Source organism: Mustelus asterias, chromosome 11 (assembly GCF_964213995.1).
Source record: "Mustelus asterias chromosome 11, sMusAst1.hap1.1, whole genome shotgun sequence".
NCBI lineage: Eukaryota > Metazoa > Chordata > Chondrichthyes > Carcharhiniformes > Triakidae > Mustelus > Mustelus asterias.
The window spans coordinates 90,976,544-90,999,830 of record NC_135811.1 but is presented as its reverse complement, the minus strand read 5'-3'; the positions used below and the strand labels follow the sequence as shown (position 1 = coordinate 90,999,830).

Genomic DNA, 23,287 nt, shown 5'->3' with positions numbered 1-23,287 from the left:
GAAGTGCAAAGCGACAGCAGGTACCCCGCCCCCCCCCCCACACGATCTTCCATCGAGAGGCCCCGCCTCTGCAATAGAACCCATCCCCCTCTGGCCCCATCCCCTTGGCACTGCCCGATGCCTGATGGGCAGTGCCAAGGTGTCCCTTTGGCATTGCCACTTTGCGCCTTGGGGAGTCCCAGTGGGCCAGGCTGGCACTGCCTGGGGCACCCCCCCCTTAGCCCCGACCTCCAGGGGGGGCCTCCATGGCCCCTCTTCACTCCAGCAGGGTCAGGCCGCCAGCTCCCTGCTGGTGGAGAGTTGTTGTAAACACTGCTGGAGTGAAACACTCCTGGCGGGGGGAGGGGTAGAGGCTAGTGGGTCCGGAGATTTCACCGATTTCTGGCGCGGAGCTGACGACGCCAGAAATCCGGCGGCCAGAGATAAGCAGAGGCCATGGCATCCAGTGGGAAGCCCGCTGCACGGCCTCCACTTATCTCCCAGCCAGGAGAATCGCCCCCGACATCTTTCAATAGAAAAATGTTAGAACACTTGGAAATACTCAATGTAATCAGGCAGAGTCAACATGGTTTTGTGGAAGGGAAATAATGTTTAGCCAAGTTACTTACTGGCGTTCGTTGAGGAAGTAACAAGTGCTGTGGATATGAGGGATTCAGTGGATGTGCTGAACTTATTTTTCGAGGAGGCATTTGGTGAAGTGCCACTTCAAAGGTTATTGTGGAAAATAAAAGTTTATGATGCAAAGAGTAACACTGGTTTGGGTAGATGATCGGCTAGCCAACAGGAAACAGAGATTTGGCAAAAATAGGTCATTTTCTAGTTGCAAGATGTTACGAGTGGTGCACCACAGGGATCAGTGCTCGGGAGGCCAGACGTCCGGCTTTAGGCCGGACAGTCTGGCTTTTGAGCACTCTGTCGTCCGTCCGGCACCACCTCGAGCGGGACATTAATTTGTCCTCCTTTTTTGGGTCTGACTAAAAAATGGCAGGCGCTCGGCTCTTTCCAGAGGATTTCCGAAGTCAGCTTCGTTCCGTGGAGTGCCCGAAGGCTGGTGACGCAATCTCCGCACCTCCGAAGATGACCCAGTGCTCGGTCGGAACGCAGTGCCCTCGGCTCATTCCAATCGGACGCCGAAGATGAGTCGGGAATGCTCGGGTGGGTGGTGACGTTCTCGGCTGTGTGGAGGCGTTTGCCGAAGCTGACGCAATGGGCGAGTGTCCCAGCGCTCGGTTGTTTCCGGAGGGATCCGAAGATGAGTCTTGGGGGGAGCTCGGATGGTGACGCGATGACGTTCTGGTCTGAGCCGGCACGTTGCCAAAGATGACGCAGTGTGTGGGTGGATGGAATCAGTTGGAGCGGCTCTCCCGGAGATCTTCGGCTATTTTCGGAGGTTGGCCAAAGCTGACTCGGGGAGGGGAAGACTGCCGGAGATGACGTGTTGGGGGTGGGTGGAATCGGTCGGAGCAACTCTCCCGGAGATCTTCAGCTATTTCCGGCGGTTGGCCGAAGCTGACTCGGGAGGCGGGGGGGGGGGGGGGGGGGGGGTGGAGAGGCCGCCGAGGATGACGCAACGGTGCGCTCGGCTGTTTCCGGACGGTTTCCGATGATGACGCGACGCGGGGAGGCTGGCTGAGCGGATGTTGTTGTTGTTGTTGGCGGGCAGCTGGGGCCTGTGTGTGTGTGAGTGTGCAATGTCCTCCTTTTTGGAAATTTGGAAATGGTCACCCTAATAAGAACATAAGAAATAGGAGCAGGAGTCGGCCATCTAGCCCCTCGAGCGTGCCCCGCCATTCAATAAGATCATAGTTGATCTGATAGTGGTTTAGTTCCACTTACCCGCCCGCTCCCCATAACCCTTAATTCCCTTATTGATCAGAAATCTATCTACCTGTGACTTAAACATATTTAACGAGGTAGCCTCCACTGCTTCAATGGGCAGAGAATTCCAGAGATTCACTACCCTCTGAGAGAAGAAGTTCTTCCTCAACGCTGTTCTAAACTGACTCCCCCTTATTTTGAGGCTGTGAACTCTAGCTCTTGTTTCCTTTCTAAGTGGAAAGAATCTCTCTGCCTCTACCCTGTCTAGCCCCTTCATTATCTTCTATGTCTCTGTAAGATCTCCCCTCAGCCTTCTAAACTCCAACGAGTACAGGCCCAATCTACTCAATCTCTCCTCATAAGCTAACCCCCTCATCTCCAGTATCAACCCGGTAAACCTTCTCTGAACTCCCTCCAAGGCCAATATATCCTTTCGCAAATAAGGGGACCAAAATTGCACACAGTACTCTAGTTGCGGCCTCACCAGTACCTTGTACAATTGCAGCAAGACCTCCCTGCTTTTATACTGCATCCCCTTCGCGATAAAGGCCAACATTCCATTTGCCTTCTTGATCTGCACCTGCAAACTGAGTTTTTGCGATTCATGCACAAGGATCCCCAGGTCCCTCTGCACAGTAGCATGTTGTAATTTTGCACCATTTAAATAATAGTCCATTTTACTATTATTCCTTCCAAAGTGGATAACCTCACACTTGTCAACGTTATACTCCATCTGCCAGATCCTTGCCCACTCACTCATCCAAATCTCTCTCTCTGCAGTGCTGCAGTGCTCTCTAATCAGTGCTGCGGCCCCAACTTTTAACAATTTATATAACTGACTTGGAGGGAGTGACTAAGGCATGTGTTGAACAACCAGAAGTAATTCTTCAGTTGTAGGCAATAAAATAAAACTTATAAATCAGGTTTGAGAAAGAAACTTAATTACTCCAACACTTAAGGCCTCACCCTGGGCCATTCCAAGCTCCCACAAACCCCAGCAGCTTCTTATTTATACTGTCAGCTGGTCAGCTGACCACCACATCATTTTGTCATTGGTTACATAGTTTACTGGGTCAGCTAACCCTTACAGCATGTTATCATTGGTCACACTACACCATATCCAATGTTATCATTGGCTACATTCTAACAGTATGGTTGCTAAATTTGTTGATGACACAAAAAATAGATAAGAAAGTAAGTTGTGAAGTGAACATAAGGAGGCCACAACGGCTATAGATTGATTAATTGAGTGATCAAAGCACTGGCAAATGGAATATAACATGGGAAAATATTTTCAGGAAGAATAAAAAAGAAGCATGTTATATAAATGGTGAGAGATTGCAGAGCTCTGAAATGCAGAGTGTTCTGGATTGCAAAAAATTAGTATGCAAGTGATGAGGGACGCAATAAGATGGAAAAGCATACTTGATCTCATCCTCACCAACTTGCCTGCTGTGGATGCATCTGTCCATGACAGTATGGTAAGAGTGACCACTGCATAGTCCTTGTGGAGACAAAGTCCTGTCTTCACATTAAGGATACCATCCTAAACTTCAAACAGATCTCGCAGCTCAAGACTGGATATCCATGGGAATTCAGTAGAATTGTATTCAACCACAATCTGTAATCTCATGGCCCGGCATATCCCCACTCTACCATCACCACTTAGCTAGGGGTTCAACCTTGGTTCAATCAAGAGGCAGGAGAGCATGTCAAGGGCAACACCAGACATATCTGAAAATGAGTTTCCAACCTAGTGAAGCTACAACACAGGAGTACTTGCATGCCAAACAGCATAAGCAACTAATAATAGGCCAAACTAAATAATTCCACAACCAACAGATCAGATCTAATCTTTGCAGTCCTACCACATCCAGTCATAAATGAGAGTAGACAATTAAACAACTCACTGGAACAAGAGGCTCCACAAATATCCCCATCCTCAATGATAGAGGAACTCAGTACATCACTGGAAAGGATAAGACTGAAGCGTTCATAGCAATCTTCAGCCAGAAGTGACCAGTAGATGATTCATCTCGGCCTCCGCTGGAGATCTCCAGCATCAAGATGCCAATTCAATTCACTTCACGTGATATCAAGAACCGGCAGAAGGTGTTGAATACTGGAAATGCTATGGGCCCTGACAATATTCCAGCAATAGTGCTGAAGACCTGCTGATGTGGGAAATTTCTAACAAGTTAACAAGGTTATTAGACAGTATACATTAAGGCACTGACAGGACTACCAGCAAAGAGTTAAATGATTCTTTAAACAAGATTATAAGCTAACAAGAGAATAGTTTACACACATGTGAATGCAGTAAGAATATTAAATAAGTAATTATGATTTAAAATGTATATGCTGCTAATTTAAATGTATTTTAAGTATTGTATGAATTATTGTCCACTTCAGCCGAAGGCAAGTTACCGCAAGGTGTGATGGGAAAGGTGAATAGTTCAGAACCAAAGTCCTGGGAACACTACAGTTAGCAAAATTCATATCAGAAAGTTCCTTATGCGGGAACACATATTGCAACTTTATGAATAGGTGTATTCATTGTCCAGACCCAGGATGGATGCATGCCCAGATGTGGGATCACGTATGTATCTATCCAGTTTAGCAATGATCAGGTAGGAACATTCATTTTGACCCCTATAATGAGCGTCTAGGTAACCTGGCAATGGGGAAGTGACTTTAGCCAAGATGGGAGTTAGCATCTGGATTTCATGGACGAATGAGATATCATTATGCTTTTTTTTATTCATTTGTGTGACATAGGCATTGCTGGCTGGCCAGCATCTATTGCCCATCCCTAGTTGCCCTTGAGAAGGTAGTGGTGAGCTTCCTTCTTGAATCGCTGCAGTCCATGTTCTGTGGTTTGACCCACAATGCCATTAGGGAGGGAATTCCAGAATTTTGATCCAGTGACTGCGAAGGAACGGCAATATATTTCCAAGTCAGGATGGCAAGTGGCTTGGAGGGGAACTTGCAGGTGATGGTCTTCCCAGTTATCTGCTGGATGGTAAAATGCAATTGGCTTAGGTGCGTGACAGGAATTATTATTGGTATGTGTATATTAAAGATGATTGATTTTAAGCTAATGTAAGGTGGGAATGAAAGATAAGAAAACCTGTAATTGTTCTGTTTAGAATTATAAAGGTCAGATCTATTCAGAGAGGTCTGGCTGCTCCACCCGAGAGCTGGCTCGACCCTCTGATGATCTCCTAGCAGCTGCTAGTTTAATAAAGTTACGTCTTTGATTTAGAAACACTGGCTTTGTGAGTCTTTTATTGTCTTTGAGCTTTCCTGACAGTACTGGTCACCTTGGGTACGCCATCAACACCTGTGCTCCAGAATTTGCTGTGCCCCTAACCAAATTGTTTGAGGACAGTAACAAGACTCGCATCTACCTAGCAATGTGGAAAATGTCCCAGGTATTTCCTGCATACAATAAGCAGGGCAAATCCAACCCAGCCAATTAGTACCTACCAGTCTACTATCGGTCATCAGTAAAGTGGTCGGAAGAAACATCAACAACGCTATTATGACACTCAGTTTGGGTTCTGCCAAGGTCACTCAGCACCTGACCTCATTACAACTTTGGTTCCAACATGGACAAGAGAGCTGAATTCCAGAGGTGAGAGTGACTGCCCTTGACATCAGTGCAACATTTGACTGAATGCAGCATCAAGGAGCCCGAGCAAAATTGAAGCCAAGGGGAATCAGGGCAAACACCTTCACTGCTTCTAGTCATACCTGGCACAAAAGAAGATAGCTGTGCTGGTTGGAGGTCAATCATCTCAGTTCCAGGACATCACTGCAGGAGTTCCTCAGGGTCATGTCCTAGACCCAACCATCTTCAGCTGCTTCATCAATGATCTTTCTTCTTTCATAAGATCAGGAGTGGGGATGTTCACTGATGATTGCACAATGTTCAGCAGTGCGTCCACAACTCCACAGAACATGGAAGCAGTCCATGTTGTGATGATACTGCGCAATTTTGATTTATTTTATTTTTCTGTAGACTGCTTTAAGAGGCAGTGTTCTGTTACAAGAGTCAATCTGCCTGGGAAACATGCAGCACATGCTAAGAATGCAGGATAAAAACTGATTTTAGCTGGGAATGTGTTACTTTGTAGAGTTAATGGACCTTTTGTTTATTTAAGGTCTCCTGGGATGGAGTACGAGTAGGATCTGGTGTAGAGCGGTGAAAAAAAGTGACCAGTTAATAATATGTCCCTATCCTATTTATGAGACTGACTGAACTAACTGTGGGGTTAGATTGGGAAAGGAGGTTAATTGTACCTGGAAGATAGAGATAAATGAAAGGTTATATGTAAAGAAGGGTATACAGGAGATTGGACGTATTGTGTACACACTGATGAAGTAGAGATACATTACAGTACAGAAATTTGCCCTATTCCATCACCGCGTCTGTGGTTTTAGCCAGGATTAGACAATTGACCTCATTGATGTACTTGTTAGAGATTATCATTGAAGACTTGAGGGATATTTGAATGAATATTGAGAAAATTATTTGGCAGATATTCCAAAACTAGACAATGAGTTGAAAATTAAGACAATAGCTGGGAGAAGTATTTAAAACATATGTAAAGATTTAACAAGAAACTTAAGGGAATTGAAGAGGGAATTAAAGGTATCAAGGGAAACACATGGTGGGATAATATATGGGATTGGGGTACAGTTGTATAAATTTATTCATGGGTTCGTCTTATGTCACCTGTTACATTATTAATCATCTCACGTACTTTAATATATTTGATGATGTTTACAGTTCAGTTCATGAGATGGAAAAGGGAGATAACACAACATTTGAATATGGAATTTCTGTTACATAAACAAGAGTTTCGCTATTGTAAAGGTAACACAGTGGCACAGTGGTTAACACTGCTGCCTCAAAGCACCAGGGACCCGGGTTTGATTCCTGGCTTGGGTCACTGCCTGAGCGGAGTCTGCACGCTCTCCCCGTGTCTGCATGTGTTTCCTCCGGGTTCTCCAGTTTCCTCCCACAGTCCAAAAGATGTTCTGGTTAGGTGCATAGGGCATGCTAAATTCTCCCTCTGTGTACCCAAACAGGTGCTGGAGTGTAGCGACTAGGAGATTTTCACAGTAACTTCATTGCCGTGTTAATGTAAGCCTCCTTGTGACAAATAAATAAATGTAACTTAACTTAATGTCCATAGTATGTTAATAGTGGGCTTAGCTGAGTTCTATTACTATCTGGTTGAGAGAATGTTTGGTCATAGTCTATGATCCATTTTGCTTTACACTCCATGATCAAGAGGAGGGACTGTGGTCAAAGAATCGGCTACAACAATCATTTCAGCAATAATGGCAATATTAGCTGTAAGAGCAATTGTGACAATGAGAGTCAAGCATGCTGGGATTTCTGGTCAAGTTATAATCAAAAACAGATGCAGGTCATAAAGTTGCTGCAAGTTGCGACCTGGCCTGTAGACTGTGACCTGACACTTTCTGTGCTGACCGAATAAGGATAGTTGTTTGGGTTAAGGTAGACATAGTGGAGCCATGCTACCCATATATATATAGGTTAAGGCTATGTGACCTATATGGCATTTAAACTAAGCATTATGGAGTTGTCTGTGGGTAACTCCATTGGCCTGGGTGAACAACATGATCAGTTTCCGGTTACACCATTGGTTGAGTGCCAGAGAAATTTCTGGAAGAATGTGAGAAGTTTAAGATAAAGACACATGTTTCAGCCCTTTGCCTTCAGCGATAACTCAGAGACCCACCATCGCAAGTGTGCCCTGAAAGAACACACTTCAGAGAAGACAAAGAATCACATGGAAAACTCTACATCGGGAATGGAATGTTGGATCAGCCATGATCCTATTGAATGGTGAAGCAGGCTCGAGGGGCTGAATGGTTCCCATTTCTCATGGCTCATGAGATTCATGGGGCAGCAACAACCAGTCAAGACCTCAGTGTCATCTCTTTTAGCCAGCCATTCTGAAAGGCTATATTGGCTTGAAGGAGTTGGGAATGAAGGCCATTACTGGCTGGTAGTGGAAAATCTCTGAGGGTGGGGTTACAGTGGGCGGTAATCAGATTACTGGTGATTATCCCTTTAATGATCAATTTGCAGAGTAAGGGACACATGACCCAGAGAACTAACGGGGAGCAAGGAGGGCATCACCCTGGTAAGCGCGGGCTTCTCTACTTAGAGTCATCTTGGGATCTGATTGCAGCCATGAGACTGCAAGCCTTTGCATAGTTTTAACCTGTAAATAAACGAATTGTACAGAAGCAATTTACTGCGGAGGCTGGAATCTGAAACAGAAACAGAAAATGCTGGAAAATCTCAGCAGGTCTGACAGTATGTGTGGAGAGCAAATAGAGAACAGAGTCGACGTTTTGTGTCTGGTTGATCCTTTGTCATCCAGACTCGAAACGTTGGCTTTATTCTCTCTCCACCGATGCTGGGATTTTCTAATAAATGAGTTGTGTTTACCCCATACAGGTGAACGAACATCTGTACAATGATGGAGGCATCACCAGCAGCTGGTGGTTGTGTATGTGTGTAATGAGCAGTGGGTGGTGCTTGGGGTGTGAAACCTGTAATCGGTGCAGAGGTACAGTGGGACGGACTTGTAAAGGAGTAGCAAGGTTTCAGGGGCGATGGACTGCAAAGGTATTACAAGAAGACAGGAGAGGTGATTGGTTTTACAATCCTAGTTCCTTATTTCGGTGCAAACAAAATCAGCTTTACCTCCTGATTAACCTCCCTTAACGTTGGCCAGAGGCTGCCAGACTCATGAATACTTTTTGATTCCAGTGCATCTCACCTGCCACATAGTTTTTAAAAAGTTTTTCATGGGATGTGGGCATTGCTGGCTGGGCCAGCATTTATTGCTCATTCCTGATTGCCCTTGAACTGAGTGGTCTGCTTTGCCATTTCAGAGGGCAGTTAAGAGTCAATCATATTGTTATGAATTTCAAGTCACATGTAGGCCAGACGGCAGATTTCCTTCCCTAAAGGGCATGGACAAATTGGGCCAAAGGGGCTGTTTCCATGCTGTAAACATCTATGACTCTATGATATTAGTGAACCAGATGGGTTTTACAACAATCAATAATGGTTTCATAGTCATCATTAGCCTTTTAATTCCAGATTTCTCTTGACTTTAAATTTCACCATCTGCCATGGTGGGATTTGAACCAGAGTCCCGAGAGCATTATCCTGGATCCGGATTACTAGTCCAGTGACAATATCACTGTGCCATTACCTCCCCACGGTGCAGGGAAGAAAATGAATCTTCTTCCCAATAGTCTAAATTTCAATAACATTTCAGGTAGTTGTAATTTTCCCAAATATTTTAAGGGCCTGGGTTAACTCCTGAGCTCTGATGAACGGTCATCCAGACTCAAAACGTTCACTTTATTCTTTCTCCACAGATGCTGTCAGACCTGCTGAGATTTCCAGCATTTTCTGTTTTTGTTTCAGATTCCAGTATCCACAATATTTTATTTTTTAACTCCTCAGTAACTAATAGTGGAATAGGAGTTGGGTTTTCACTGAGCGTTTGATACAGAAGATTTAATGAGACAATTGAAATTAATTGTAATTGTAAGAATACACACAATTTCAATAAGAAAGCATGCAAGAAGTTGAAAAAGTGTAATTAGCAAAGCTAAATAAATCCTGAAAAGACAACTAGTTCCAATTTCTATAAGAGAATCAAACAAATAAACTTTACTTGTGACTGATATAAGATTGCAAAAAGCCATTAAGTAAGGATATCCATCAAATATTAAAGTAGTATTATCTTAATCCCTGAGTAAGATTCATTAGGTTGACAGCAGGTCAATCTATAAGAATCTAACAAGTCTTCCTATTGAAACTGAAGCTTCAAGTTTGGGTTCAAATATTTATAATTAATTTTGGGGTTATAGAATTAATGGTTACGTGGAACGTGTTCATTTCGTTAGCAATAGACCACCCATAATCAGTACCCTATATTTGACGAAAGGACCACTTGTAATGAGGGCGCTAGTTCAATATCTAGAAAATGTTATTTTGAACGTATTCCTGAACACTCGACTTTACATTACAGTCATGTCGGTCAATTCTGCTCTGTCAAGGTAATGCATCCAATAGGCTAATACAACTTGGGGACTGACTAATGTTTTGTCAACAGGACATGCCCAGGAATTACAATTGTGGTGTCAGGGGCATTGTCTGCAGGGTGAGTATGACTTCTATGAGTATGACTATGTCAAGTTGCTGCTTGACTAGCCTGTGAAACAGTTCTTTCATTTAACCAGAGCTGGGTTTGCTGTTATCATTTCTGATGCCAAGGTTGATGATCCATCGAATTCTAATCCTTCCTGTAGACTTTTTAGCAGTTCAATAGATCTGAGTGGCTTGCGAGGCCATTTCAGAGGGCATTAAGAGTTAACCACATCATTGTGTCACATGCAGGCCACGCCAGGTAAGGATAACATTACTGCCCCAGATTGGAAGGGGTGGGTGGAGAATGCAAAACACACCAATCACCTACCTACACACTTAATAAATGCCTTTGGGCTTCAGTATTCGGTTCGCATTGTCTTCAGGCCCTGCTTGGACCACTCCTTTTCTATAAAAGACCATACAGCGCCTCCTCCGTCACTGAATCAAATTCTGTCACTTAGCAAGTTCCTGTAATCAAGCACTTCGTCTTACTGCACTCCATCTCACAGCCTCGTGTGATGTATTTGCTGTTGAGCTATCCCATTAAACATCGATGAAATCATAAATGTGCTGCTTCATTATTTTACTCTTATGTGAGAAGTAAAAGAATGACCAGGGTGAGGTTAAGGCTGGTCAAGGACAGTAGTGGGAACTTATGAGTGGAGTCAGAAGAGATAGGAGAGGCGATGAATGAATACTTTTCTTCAGTGTTCACCAAGGAGAGGGGCCATGTTTTTGAGGATGAGAGTGTGATACAGGCTGATAGGCTGGAGGAGGTAGATGCTCTGAGGGAAGATGTATTAGCAATTTTGAAAAATCTGAGGATCGATAAGTCCCCTGAGCCAGATGGGATATATCCTAGGATTCTTTGGGAGGCAAGGGGTGAGTTTGCAGAGCCTTTGGGTTTGATCTTTGAGTCTTCACTGCCCACAGGGATGGTGTCAGAAGACTGGAGAGTGGCGAATGTTGTTCCTCTGTTCAAGAAAGGAAATGGGAATGACCTTGGTAATTATAGGCCAATTAGTCTTACTTCGGTGGTTGGTAAGTTAATGGAAAAGGTCCTGAGGGAAAGGATTTATGACCATCTGGAAAGATGCAGCTTAATCCGGGATAGTCAACATGGATTCGTGAAGGGTAAGTCTTGCCTCACAAATTTGATTGAATTCTTTGAGGAGGTAACTAGGTGTGTAGATGAAGGTAGAACAGTTGGTGTCGTATACATGGATTTTAGTAAGGCGTTTGATAAGGTTCCCCATGGTCGGCTCATGAAGAAAGTAAGGAGGTGTGCGATAGAGGGAGATTTGGCTGATTGGATAAGTAACTGGCTATCTCATAGAATGAGTAAGAGTTTTAACAACACGAGGTTAAGGTCCAACAGGTTTATTTAGTAGCAAATGCCATTAGCTTTCAGAGCGCTGCTCTTTCATCAGATGGAGTGGATATCTGCTCTCAAATAAGGCACACAGAGACACAAACTCAAGTTACAGAATACTGATTAGAATGTGAATCCTTACAACTAATCAAGTCTTAAAGGGACAGACAATATGAGTGGAGAGAGCATTAGGCACAGGTTAAAGAAATGTGTATTGTCTCCAGACAGGACAGCCAGTGAGATTCTGCAGGTCCAGGCAAGCTGTGGGGGTTACCGATAGTGTGACATGAACCCAAGATCCCGGTTGAGGCCGTCCTCATGTGTGCGGAACTTGGCTATCAGTTTATGCTCAGCGACTCTGCGCCGTCGTGTGTCGTGAAGTCCAAGGCGGCCTTCATGACACACAACAGTGCAGAGTCGCTGAACATAAACTGATAGCCAAGTTCTGCACACATGAGGACGGCCTCAACCGGGATATTGGGTACATGTCACACTATCGGTAACCCCCACAGCTTGCCTGGACCTGCAGAATCTCACTGGCTGTCCTGTCTGGAGACAATACACATTTCTTTAACCTGTGCCTAATGCTCTCTCCACTCATATTGTCTGTATCTTTAAGACTTGATTAGCTGTAAGGATTCGCATTCTAATCAGTATTCTGTAACTTGAGTTTGTGTCTCTGTGTGCCTTATTTGTGAGCAGATATCCACTCCATCTGACGAAGGAGCAGCGCTCTGAAAGCTAATGGCATTTGCTACTAAATAAACCTGTTGGACTTTAACCTCGTGTTGTTAAAACTCTTACTGTGTCTACCCCAGTCCAACGCCGGCATCTCCACATCATATCTCATAGAAGACAGAGGGTGATGGTGGATGGAAAATTTTCAGACTGGAGACCAGTTACCAGCGGTATACCACAAGGATAAGTGTTGAGTGCTCTGCTATTTGTGATTTTTATCAATGACTTGGAGGAGGGGGCTGAAGGGTGGGTCAGTAGATTTCCTGATGACACAAAGATTGGTGGAGTAGTGGATGAGGTGGAGGGCTGTTGTAGGCTGCAAAGAGACATTGATAGGATGCAGAGCTAGGCCGAAAAATGGCAGATGGAGTTTAACCCTGATAAGTGCGAGGTGATTCATTTTGGTAGGACAAATTTGAATGCGGATTACAGGGTCAACGGCAGGGTTCTGAGGAATGTGGAGGAACAGAGAGATCATGGGGTTGTGGTGATATAAACAGGGCCTAGTTTTAAGGCTGATAACATTGGATATCCTAAATTAAAGAATTGGGCATATTGAAATCAAACACAGTCAAACCTCAGGCACAAATGTGTCTAGGCCTGACCCATCAACCACCCATCAAAGGTGGTTACACTCTACTTGAGACTCAGCAGGAGATCATGGCACCTCATTGAAATGCATCGGTCTATTGTTAGAAGCCCAGATCGGGCCAGACTTGCTGTCACCAAGGGTTCCTGTAGATACCTTATCTGATAACAAGTTCAACAACATGGAGATGGACACCTGGGGGGCGGACCCTGGTGTCCTGTCAGGCAGACATCAAGAAACCCACTGGGTATTGGAACGCCCTCCTGGGACCTCATTGGCCAGATGCCAGAGAAGTTTCTGGAAAGGCAAGCAGGCTGGGGATAAAGGGACACACTCAGAGGCACACTGCAGCGAAGACTCGACGAGGGAGGCAGTTGTGACCATTCGGAAGACTGACCAGAGAAGGAAGAAGCTGCCATCGAGACTCACCTTCGTGACAACAGACCAGAGGGACTCAGAGAATCGGGCCTGCAGTTTAATCAAGCCATCTTTACGGGTAGTATACTTGAATCTGGGGTATCCTCTTGTTTTATTTGGGTAATGTAAGGGTTAATAGTGTTATTATTAATAACCTTGTTGAACCTTTACTTGTGTTTGTCCTTTGTCCACCTTGCAAATAAGGGCACCGGGGTAAAACCTTGGAGTAAGTAAACTGGTTGAAAGTATCTGAGATTAACAGGTACAACAGTGGCACCCTAGATGGGACTTCGATAAGAAGTAATACGTTGCTCCGAAGTCGAACCTTCAACCCGGTATTCTCCAACACTCCGTCTGAGCCTGAATTAAGAGGGCAGATGCCCCATGTGACGGCCAGTCTTAAGTGAGTGAAGGACTAATACAGATTCAACCAGTAAATTGGGCCATAAACCCGGTGTCTGTAACACAAGGTGGACAAACTGTGTAGTTAAAACTAGAACAATCTAGGGAATTTGGGTAAAATCTACGGGAGGGAATTTAGTGAAAACCGGACCCCTACCCTGATCCCTTACCTGTACTCAAGTGACAAATCCTAAAAGGAAATAATCATGGCCAGTCATGCTGCATGGGAGGACCTCTGGGATTGGGGTTCAAATGTTCAAATCCACCCATGGGTCCGCATTCTGTCACAACTGGCTGTAATAGGAATCCTACTTATGATAGTGTACCTAACCATCCTCACATTTAAGTACGCCCGATGGAAGTCCACGTGCATACAACAATTGGAAGCGGAGGTAAACACACGAGAGGAAAGGAACCAAATCAATATGATACACATGAGCCAATTCCAGGCTCAATGTGATAAAGCCTACCAAAAGGCACAGCGTGCTGTCCGTGAGAGAGAGGCTGTGCTGCAACAGGTAGAGGAAGTTAAACGTAAATGCAGCGACCTACAGGCTGCAGTAAAAGTTTTGCACCAAGCAGGAAAAGTAAATACAGCCCGTGCAACAGACCACACCAAATGCCTGCGCGAGATTGAAGATTTAAAAGCACAACTAGCCATAAAAAGGGGGGTAATGTGTGCATACACGACTGAAACAGGGGATAGTGACCCAGAGGTAGAGTGGGGGGATTTAGAAGAGGATGCCTGCCATTATGCAACAACTAGCGTCACTGCTGACTGGGGACCCCCACCTCCCTTCCCGGTAGTGGAAACAACGGCACCACCTAATCCGGCCGCCATCTGGGGAAACTCAGTCTCAGCTCCTAGTCCTTGTACCATCCCAAAAAGCCCAGTCACTAATCCGGTTCCTGTACCGATGAATCCGGTCACCACCCAACGACAGGACGGACGGAACCACAATGTGACTTATGTAACTCCATATACCATGACATAGCTCACTGACATCGCTAAAGTGATTGGAGTATTTGAACCCTCCGGGGATCCACATGCTCTCTTTGACCAGGTTACCCAATATCGTGTTTTAAACAGCCTAGACAAGGCAGAAGAGGTTAAACTTATTCTGTTATGTTTAAGTCCTGCCATCCGTTCCGCCCTACCCGAACCCCAGAATGTGGCCGGGGGAACCCTACCAGTCCAAAGATGTGCGGGTTAGGTTGATTGGCCAGGTTAAAAATTGCCCCTGAGAGTCCTGAGATGTGTAGGTTAGTGGGTAAATATGTGGGGGTAGGGCCTGGGTGGGATTGTGGTCGGTGCAGACTCGATGGGCCGAATGGCCTCCTTCTGCACTGTAGGGTTTCTATGATTCTATGAAATGAAGGCAGCCTTTCTGGCCGCCATAGGCTACAATAGGGATGACCCGGTACAAGGCTTAAACAACTGCCAACAAAAGAGAGGGGAGCACCCGACAGCCTATGCTGGCCGACTATGGAACCAATGTGTTGCGGTTTTCGGCCAATTAAATCGAGTCCAATTAAATGCACACCACCGGTCCACATGGATCCGGACCTTGATAGCACACGCCACCGAGGGGAGTCGGAAAGCCTGTGAGAATTTTGATCCCGATGATAATACACACACAGAAGCCTGGGCCATCCGCAAAATGACTCGTGTGTGGGAACGGGAAGTCAGACAAACAGACACCCCCAAGTCCACAAAACACGGATTGATGAACCCGCTCCACACAGACCTGGCCCCGGTTTGGCGTAATGAAGGGGGTGGTGGAAACAGGGGACTGGGAAACTCACCCCCATATACCCGTGCCAATCATCGATACAGAAAACCGCAGCCCCGCGCAGAACCACGATATATTCCCAACCCCAGGTACAGGGAACAAGATAAAACCAACCCCAGATATGCACCCCCACAGGAACAATGTTATAACTGTGGGCAACCCAGCCATTTTGCCCGGGACTGTAGGGCACCACCAAATTTCAGGGGACCAGCAAACCCCGCACACCCATACACTTTTGCAGATCACCGACACAGGGACCCACAAGGCCGCACAGGACATAGGCCCAACCCCCAACACCGAGAACGATATAGAGCTGAGCCCAGTGGTCCACGCCCACAAGCGCAGTGTTATCCCTGCGGGCAACCCAACCATTTCGCCCGGAACTGTAGGGCCCCACCCAACTACCCCACATGACCATCTCAGCGGTTCCCCGACGATGGACCCCGACCCATGCCCCTTGAAGGACCGGCCCGACAAGCAGCTATAACCCCCACATTCCTGGCAGACAACCTAACCTACGGCGGGGAGCCCTATGAATGCCAGGTTCCGGCAATAAAAGACCCCAAGGGGCCATTTTTGCCAAAACAAAAGGGGGGAGGAGCCAGGGGAATCAGCCAAACCCAGGCTCAGGACAGTTTAAAAAATTTTGTAGATGGGTCATCCATGGTGCAAGAGGGAAACAGGAGGACAGGATGCGGGATATACGTGGAAGACCAAGAAGGCCAGTCCCTTGGTACACAAGGTCATGGTAGACCACAAGAAAGCCGGGTGGTATCATGTGAACCAAATGAAGGCATTCGGCTCCCAGCAAAATTTTCACCAATACCGGAAGGAGTCTTTGAGTCACAAGGAAGCCCCAACCCTCACCCCACAGCACCGGACCTAAAGCACGGTCCACAATCTGTACCCCAGGTTATCAACCCCCACCCAATATCCCCAGGAACAGCACACGCAACCTCGGTCCCCACCCCAATTTACAGGGCTTCAGGAATAAAACCTCGGCCCAGGGGACCCCGACGGAAAGGATGGGGAACCCGCAAACCCTACCCCCTGTGGCGCCCCTGGTACCGGGACTCCCAGAACCGTCTGACTCGGCGCTCACTACCAGAGGTGGTAATGCAGTGGGTACCTGGCAGCCAAAGCCCGCCCACATAGGTTCCCTCCACTAAGAAAGAATCAGGACATCACAGTCCAAATTGTACATAGCTTTATCCGTCCACTCCATGCATCACCCAATTGAAAAGGGTTTCTTATCTGCCCACATTATACTGTGTCATAATCTTCCGACACACCACAGTTTGGTTGTGGGATGAAGAATCTATTGTTATACTGTGCCATAGTCCTCCAACAACAAGGACATATGCCACATACCCAACATTTTATTTTCACGCTCTGCAAACTCCATACCCCACTACCCTTCGTATGACACAATTGGGCCTTTATTATTCCTTTACTTATTTCTTTGTTTTTTTTTTTAAAAAAAGAGGAATCATACGACATTCTAGTAAAGAAAAGGAAAAGAGAATCAGGTATTAATAAGAATTAACAGGTGCCACCTTGATCTTCCCCAGAATGAACTACATACTTCCCTGTTATCTGGGACTCCTCGTCTCAGACCGAACCACAGACACCACACCAACCAAAGACCAGAAGATCAGCCTACGATACCCCGGATATATGTGGTTCACCCCACGCCCGAAGGAAGTACACTCGTCAGAGGTCAACCTTTTGGCATCCCTTAGAAACTTTCTGGAAGGGGACTACAGAACAATATCTAAAGAACATAAACTCTTGCAGAATAAAAGACTTGATTTAGATGCAGCAAAAGTGAGACTGAAGAAGGCAAAGGACTCAGAGGCCCGTTCAGCAGCAGAACAGGAAATGCGAATTACACAAAGTGAATTTGATCGCTAGGCAGAGATCACAAGACTTTTGCTTGAAAGAATTAGCAGTACACATGCTCATCACCTTCGTTGCCTGCATGACTATGTTGATGCCCAGTTGACCTACTACGCTCAGTGTTACCAGTATATGGTTGATTTACAGAAGCAACTTGGAAGTTTTCCAACCACGTTTTCTTCCAACAACAATCAGGCTGCTCCGGCTTCCCTATCGTCCTAAGGAATTTCGGCAAGGGCCATCCGACATCGGGAGAGGCTCTACAATCAAGAGCCTTGATACTCTCCCATCTTGGTCACTTGTCATTTTGTACTGTTTATTGCTTTGTTTTGTATATACCCAATTGACGTATTGTTTCTTGTTGTTTTTAAAATTATTTTACTTCATTTTGTACTGTTTATTGCTTTGTTTTGTATATACCCGATTGCTTATTGTTTTTTAAATTATTTTACTTCATTTAAATTTGTTAGTACTATTGTGGGTTAGGGATGATGCTGTCAACTCCAGATTCGGGGTACTTGCTTGTTGAGATGGTTTGGTGAGAATTGTGTGATCCGGTTCGCTGACGCTCATTGGATCAAGAGGAGGGAATGTGGTGATATAAAGAGGGCCTAGTTTTAAGGCTGATAAACTTGGATATCCTAAATTAAAGAATTGGGCATATTGAAATCAAACACAGTCAAACCTCAGGCAGGCCAATTGTACAATACACAAATGTATCTGCGCCTGACCCATCAACCACCCACCAAAGGTCGTTACATTCTACTTGAGACTTAGCAGGAGATCATGGCACCTCATTGAAATGCATCGGTCTATTGTTAGAAGCCCAGATCGGGCCAGACTTTCTGTCACCAAGAGTTCCTGTAGATACCTTATCTGATAACAAGTTCAACAACATGGAGATGGACACCTGGGGGGCGGACCCTGGTGTCCTGTCAGGCAGACATCAAGAAACCCACTGGGTATTGGAACCCCCTCCTGGGACCTCATTGGCCGGAAGCCAGAGAAGTTTCTGGAAAGGCAAGCAGGCTGGGGATAAAGGGACACACTCAGAGGCACACTGCAGCGCAGACTCGACGAGGGAGGCAGTTGTGACCATTCGGAAGACTGACCAGAGAAGGAAGAAGCTGCCATCGAGACTCACCTTCATGACGACAGACCAGAGGGACTCAGAGAATCGGGCCTGCAGTTTAACCAAACCATCTTTACGGGTAGTATACTTGAATCTGGGGTATCCTCTTGTTTTATGTGGGTAATTTAAGGGTTAATAGTGTTATTATTAATAAACTTGTTGAACCTTTACTTGTGTTTGTCCTTTGTCCACCTTGCAAATAAGGGCACCGGGGTAAAACCTTGGAGTAAGTAAACTGGTTGAAAGTATCTGAGAATTAACAGGTACAACAGGGTTCATATCCACAGATCTCTGAAGGTTGCCACTCAAGTGGATAGAGCCATGAAGAAAGCCTATAGTGTGTTAGCATTTATTAACAAGGGGTTTGAGTTTAAGAGCCGTGGGGTTATGCTGCAACTGTACAGGACCTTGGTGAGACCACATTTGGGATATTGTGTGCAGTCTGGTCACCACACTCTAAGAAGGATGTGGAAGCATTGGAAAGAGTGCAAAGGAGATTTACCAGAATGCTGCCTGGTTTAGAGGGTAGGTCTTATGAGGAAAGGTTGAGGGAGCTAGGGCTTTTCTCTTTACAACGGAGGAGGATGAGAGGCGACTTAATAGAGGTTTATAAGATGATGAGGGGGATAGATAGAGTGGATGTTCAGAGACTATTTCCTCGGGTGGATGTAGCTATTACTAGGGGGCATAACTATAAGGTTCATGGTGGGAGATACAGGAAGGATGTCCGAGGAAGGTTCTTTACTCAGAGAGTGGTTGGGGTGTGGAATAGATTGCCTGCTTTGATAGTGGAGTCGGACGCTTTAGAAACTTTCAAGCGGTTATTGGATAGGCACATGGAGCACACCAGAATGATAGGGAGTGGGATAGCTTGGTCTTGGTTTCGGACAAAGCTCGGCACAACATCGAGGACCGAAGGTCTTGTACTGTGCTGTACTGTTCTATCTATCTTCTATCTATTTATTACAAAAATCTTAAGGAATAAGATTACTGCCAATGTTGAGCTTTGGATCTGTATATTGATGAAGATAAAATGGCAACAATCCCTACACACCAGCAATATTAAACTGTTTGGAAAATGACAATAATGATGTAACTTGTCAGCAGAGAATCTGATACCCTAACCTAAACACACAAACCCATTCTTTGAACAATCGCTTCGCCTGAATGGCAATTAATAGGTTGCGGAACAACAATGGGGGTGGGTGCAGTGATGGCTGGAAGGAGCAGTGAGTGGTGATGGAGCGGTGATCGAAAGGAAGGAGCAATGATCAATATTGTTGGTAAGTTAGCGTGACCTGCAGTGAGAGCAGGAGCAGCCGACATTCTTACTTTCTACCACCATGTCCATATATTTAACTACAGGTATTCAGCAAATAACTGATGCATTGTTCACCAGGGTGAAGCAGATTAGGAACCTAAATAACAGAAAAAACCATGCCAGTCCATCTACCTAGTCCCAGAGCTTGAAAGTATCCTTATCACCTGTAATTTAAAATTGCAGTCAACTACATTGCAAAGGAATTACACATATCATCCCCGAATCCATTCTAATTGCACCCGGTCTGATTTCCACCAGCTGGACAGAATGGGAGGGAGTTTAAAATTGACCCATAGTTTTAGGGATGGATCCACACATCCCAAAGACTGTCTCCATGATCAGCAGAACCCCTTCCCAGGAATGAAAATTACAATCTGCTGTCTTCAGTTCTATAAACGTGGAAATGTTTTGATTTACAATGAGCTACAAGCTGCAGGTAATATTTACCTTGATAACCTTTAAAATGCTCATGATAGTACAGGTTTTTATCTAAACTGAAAGAATATCTGTCCAAATTTTGAATGAGAAGATGGGCCAGGAGAATCTGTGGCAACTGCAGAAAGACTGGACTGACCTGCGCTGCCATGTAGGCAGTCCATGTGTGTCCCCAACACTGACATTTGGCAACACTAAGCAGTTTGGAAACTGGTCATGTTAATATCTCATGACAGAATCTGACACCTTGGTTTAACCAGCCAAATCCACTCTTTGAACATTTGTTGTGCCCGAACGGTAACGGAGAGGGATGGATTACACAACAAAGTGGAGACTTCGAAGTTGAAAACACAGAAGTAAAAGTTTGAGCTTATGTGAAAAATGAAGTTGGAAAGGAGAAGTGCAGAGCAAACATGTGCCAGCAGAAGGTAATTTGTTGCTATAGATATGGTGAAGCACGATACTTTAACTGTTCTAAATCAATCAAGATTAGGGCATTAATGCCAAATTTGGCGATTATTGCAGTAATTTTGTTAGCACACTTATTTTCCCACAGCCTGTGAATTTCAGAAGTTATGGTTTCCCTCTTCCCCCAACTATCAAAACTTTTCTAATCACTCACTTTGATTTTTAACATCACTCACCTCAATTGCTATCTTCTCTTTGTTCCTTCATGCTGTCATCGTGTTCCCCTCTTTTCTCTGCCGTTGTCGATGTTCTTTATTGTCTCTATCTGCCAGTTTTTATCTTCCTACTCCACTCCACAGCTGTTTTTGTTTCCAGGTGTAATGCTGGTTTTCCCCTGCCGGCAGCAATGTCAATCTGGCTCCGATTCAAGCAAATCATTTAATATGGAACAACAGTGACCTCAGTAAACAGGTCGGGAACCAATCAGAATAAAGTGTTCTCACATGCAAAACTAGGAAGTTAAAAACATCAAAATCAATTTCAGTGTAACTTTTCAGATATAGTCATGCATTGATATTGCTAAACTGTCAATTAGAGTTCCTAAAAATGCAAATTTTTAACTTGTGGAGACTTTGATCTTTCACAAATATTGGGGGAAATTTTAAGCCATCAGAGAGAACGGCAAAGCATTGGAAAATCTGGAGAGAATCAGGAAATGTGATTTTCTTTGGAGAGCTTGTGTTTCCTGATTTTCCATGCCCGTCGCAAGTGATGTCATGCCCACAAAGGGTGAGAACTTCATTTGAATGGATTTAAATAAACTTTGATATGATTACCCAGCCCACCCCCCTCCCCCCACCACACAATTCTCCCTTACTGAATATTCACGTTAGCGAGGGGGGAGATGGCACAGGTTAGCCACAGGTTGGTACAGCATCAGGTCAATTTGTCGACCTGACAGTGCCAACATGTGCCAGGGGGGCATTGCAAGGGCAGGGCATTGTGGGAGCACTATGGGGTGGGGTTTTAAAGTTTTTAAAGATTTTAATGTTTAAAGTTAAAGTTTATTTATTGGTGTTACAGGTCAGCTTACATTAACACAGCAATGAAGTTACTGTGAAAAACCCCTGGGCGCCACACCTCAGCGCCTGTTCAGGTACACTGAGGGAGAATTTAGCATGGCCAATGCACCTCACCAACACACCTTTGGGCTGTGGGAGGAAACCTGAGCTCCCAGAGGAAACCCACGCAGACACGGGAAGAACATGCAGACTTTGCACAGACAGTGCCCCAAGCCGGGAATCGAACCCAGGTCCCTGGCATTGTATATGTTTAAAAACTCAGCAACACCTGATTCAAATAGCATTTAAAAAGGATTTTTACCACAAGTCCAACAGAGCTCAAGTGGGAAGTTCCTCTTAGTTCATGACGCATAGATGCACGTGATAAAGGAACATCTGAAATTATGGGTGACTTCAATCTGCATATAGACCGGGAAAATCAAATTAGTCACAATACATAAAGGAAGAATTCCTGGGGTGTATACGGGATAGTTTTCTGCACCAATGTGTTGAGGAACCAATTGGAGAACAGGTCATTCAAGACTGGATATTGTGTAATGAGAAAGGAATAATTGGCAATCATCTTGGGGATGATTGATCATAACATCATAGAATTTTTCACCAAGGTGGAGAGTGACGTAGTTGGTTCTGAGATGAGGTCCTGAATCTTAATAAAGGAGGCTACAATGGTATGAGGTGCAAGATGGCCATGATGGATTTGGAAATATTTCTTAAAGGGATGAAGATGGATAGGCAATGGCAGACATTTGTAGAGCACATGGGTGAACAGCAGGAATTGTTTATTCCTGTCTGATGCAAACTTAAACTAGAAAGGTGGCCAAACCATGTTTTACAAGGGAAATTACAGGTGGTATTCGATCCAAGGAAGAGGCATCTGAATTGGCCAGAAAAACAAACAGACCTGAGGATTGGGAGCAGTTTCAAATTCAGCAAAGGAGGATTAAGGGATTGAATAAGAAGGAGAAAATAGGGTTTGAGAGTAAGCTTGTGGGGAACTGACTGTAAAAGTTACTACAGGTTTGTGAAATGAAAAGATTGATGAAGACAAATGTAGGTCCCTTACAGTCAGAAATAGGGGAATTTATAATGGGGAACAAAGAAATGGCTGACCAAGTAAGTACATACTTTGGTTCTGTCTTCACAAAGGACACAAATAACACATCAGAAATGTTGGGGAACACAAGGTTTCGTAAGAGGGAGGAACTTAAGGAAATTAGTATTAGTAGGAAAGTGGTATTGAGGAAATTGATGGGATTGAAGGCTCATAAATCCCCAAAGCCTGATAATCTACATCCCAGATAACTTAAGAAAGTGGCCCTAGAAATAATGGATGCATTGGTAGTCAACGTCCAAGACTCTATAGACTTTGGAACAGTTCCTATGGATTGGAAGGGAGATAATGTAACACTGTTATCTAAAAGATGAGGTATAGGGAAAACAAGGAATTATAGACCAGTCAGCCTGACATCGGTAGTGGGGAAAATGCTAGAGTCCATTATAAAAGGTTTAAGAGCAGGGTACTTGGAAAACTGCGTCAGGATTGGACAGAGTTAGCATGGATTTTTGAAAGGAAAATCATGCTTGACAAATCTACTGGAATTCTTCGAGGATGCAACTAATAGACTTGATGAGGGGGAGCCAGTGGATGGGATTTATTTGGACT

General features: G+C 44.9%; 1 long non-coding RNA gene across 1 annotated transcript in view; it reads right to left on the bottom strand.

Moving 5' to 3' along the window:
* LOC144500967 (uncharacterized) overlaps window positions 1-20,936 on the bottom strand; it is a 40,276-nt gene extending 19,340 nt beyond the window's left edge. The window contains exons 1-2 of the long non-coding RNA XR_013499020.1: window positions 20,779-20,936; window positions 10,365-10,442 (exon numbers count right to left, since the gene is read on the bottom strand). This is a non-coding gene — a long non-coding RNA (uncharacterized LOC144500967). The remainder of the gene's footprint in view (window positions 1-10,364; window positions 10,443-20,778) is intronic.
* Between the last annotated feature and the right edge of the window lie 2,351 nt (window positions 20,937-23,287).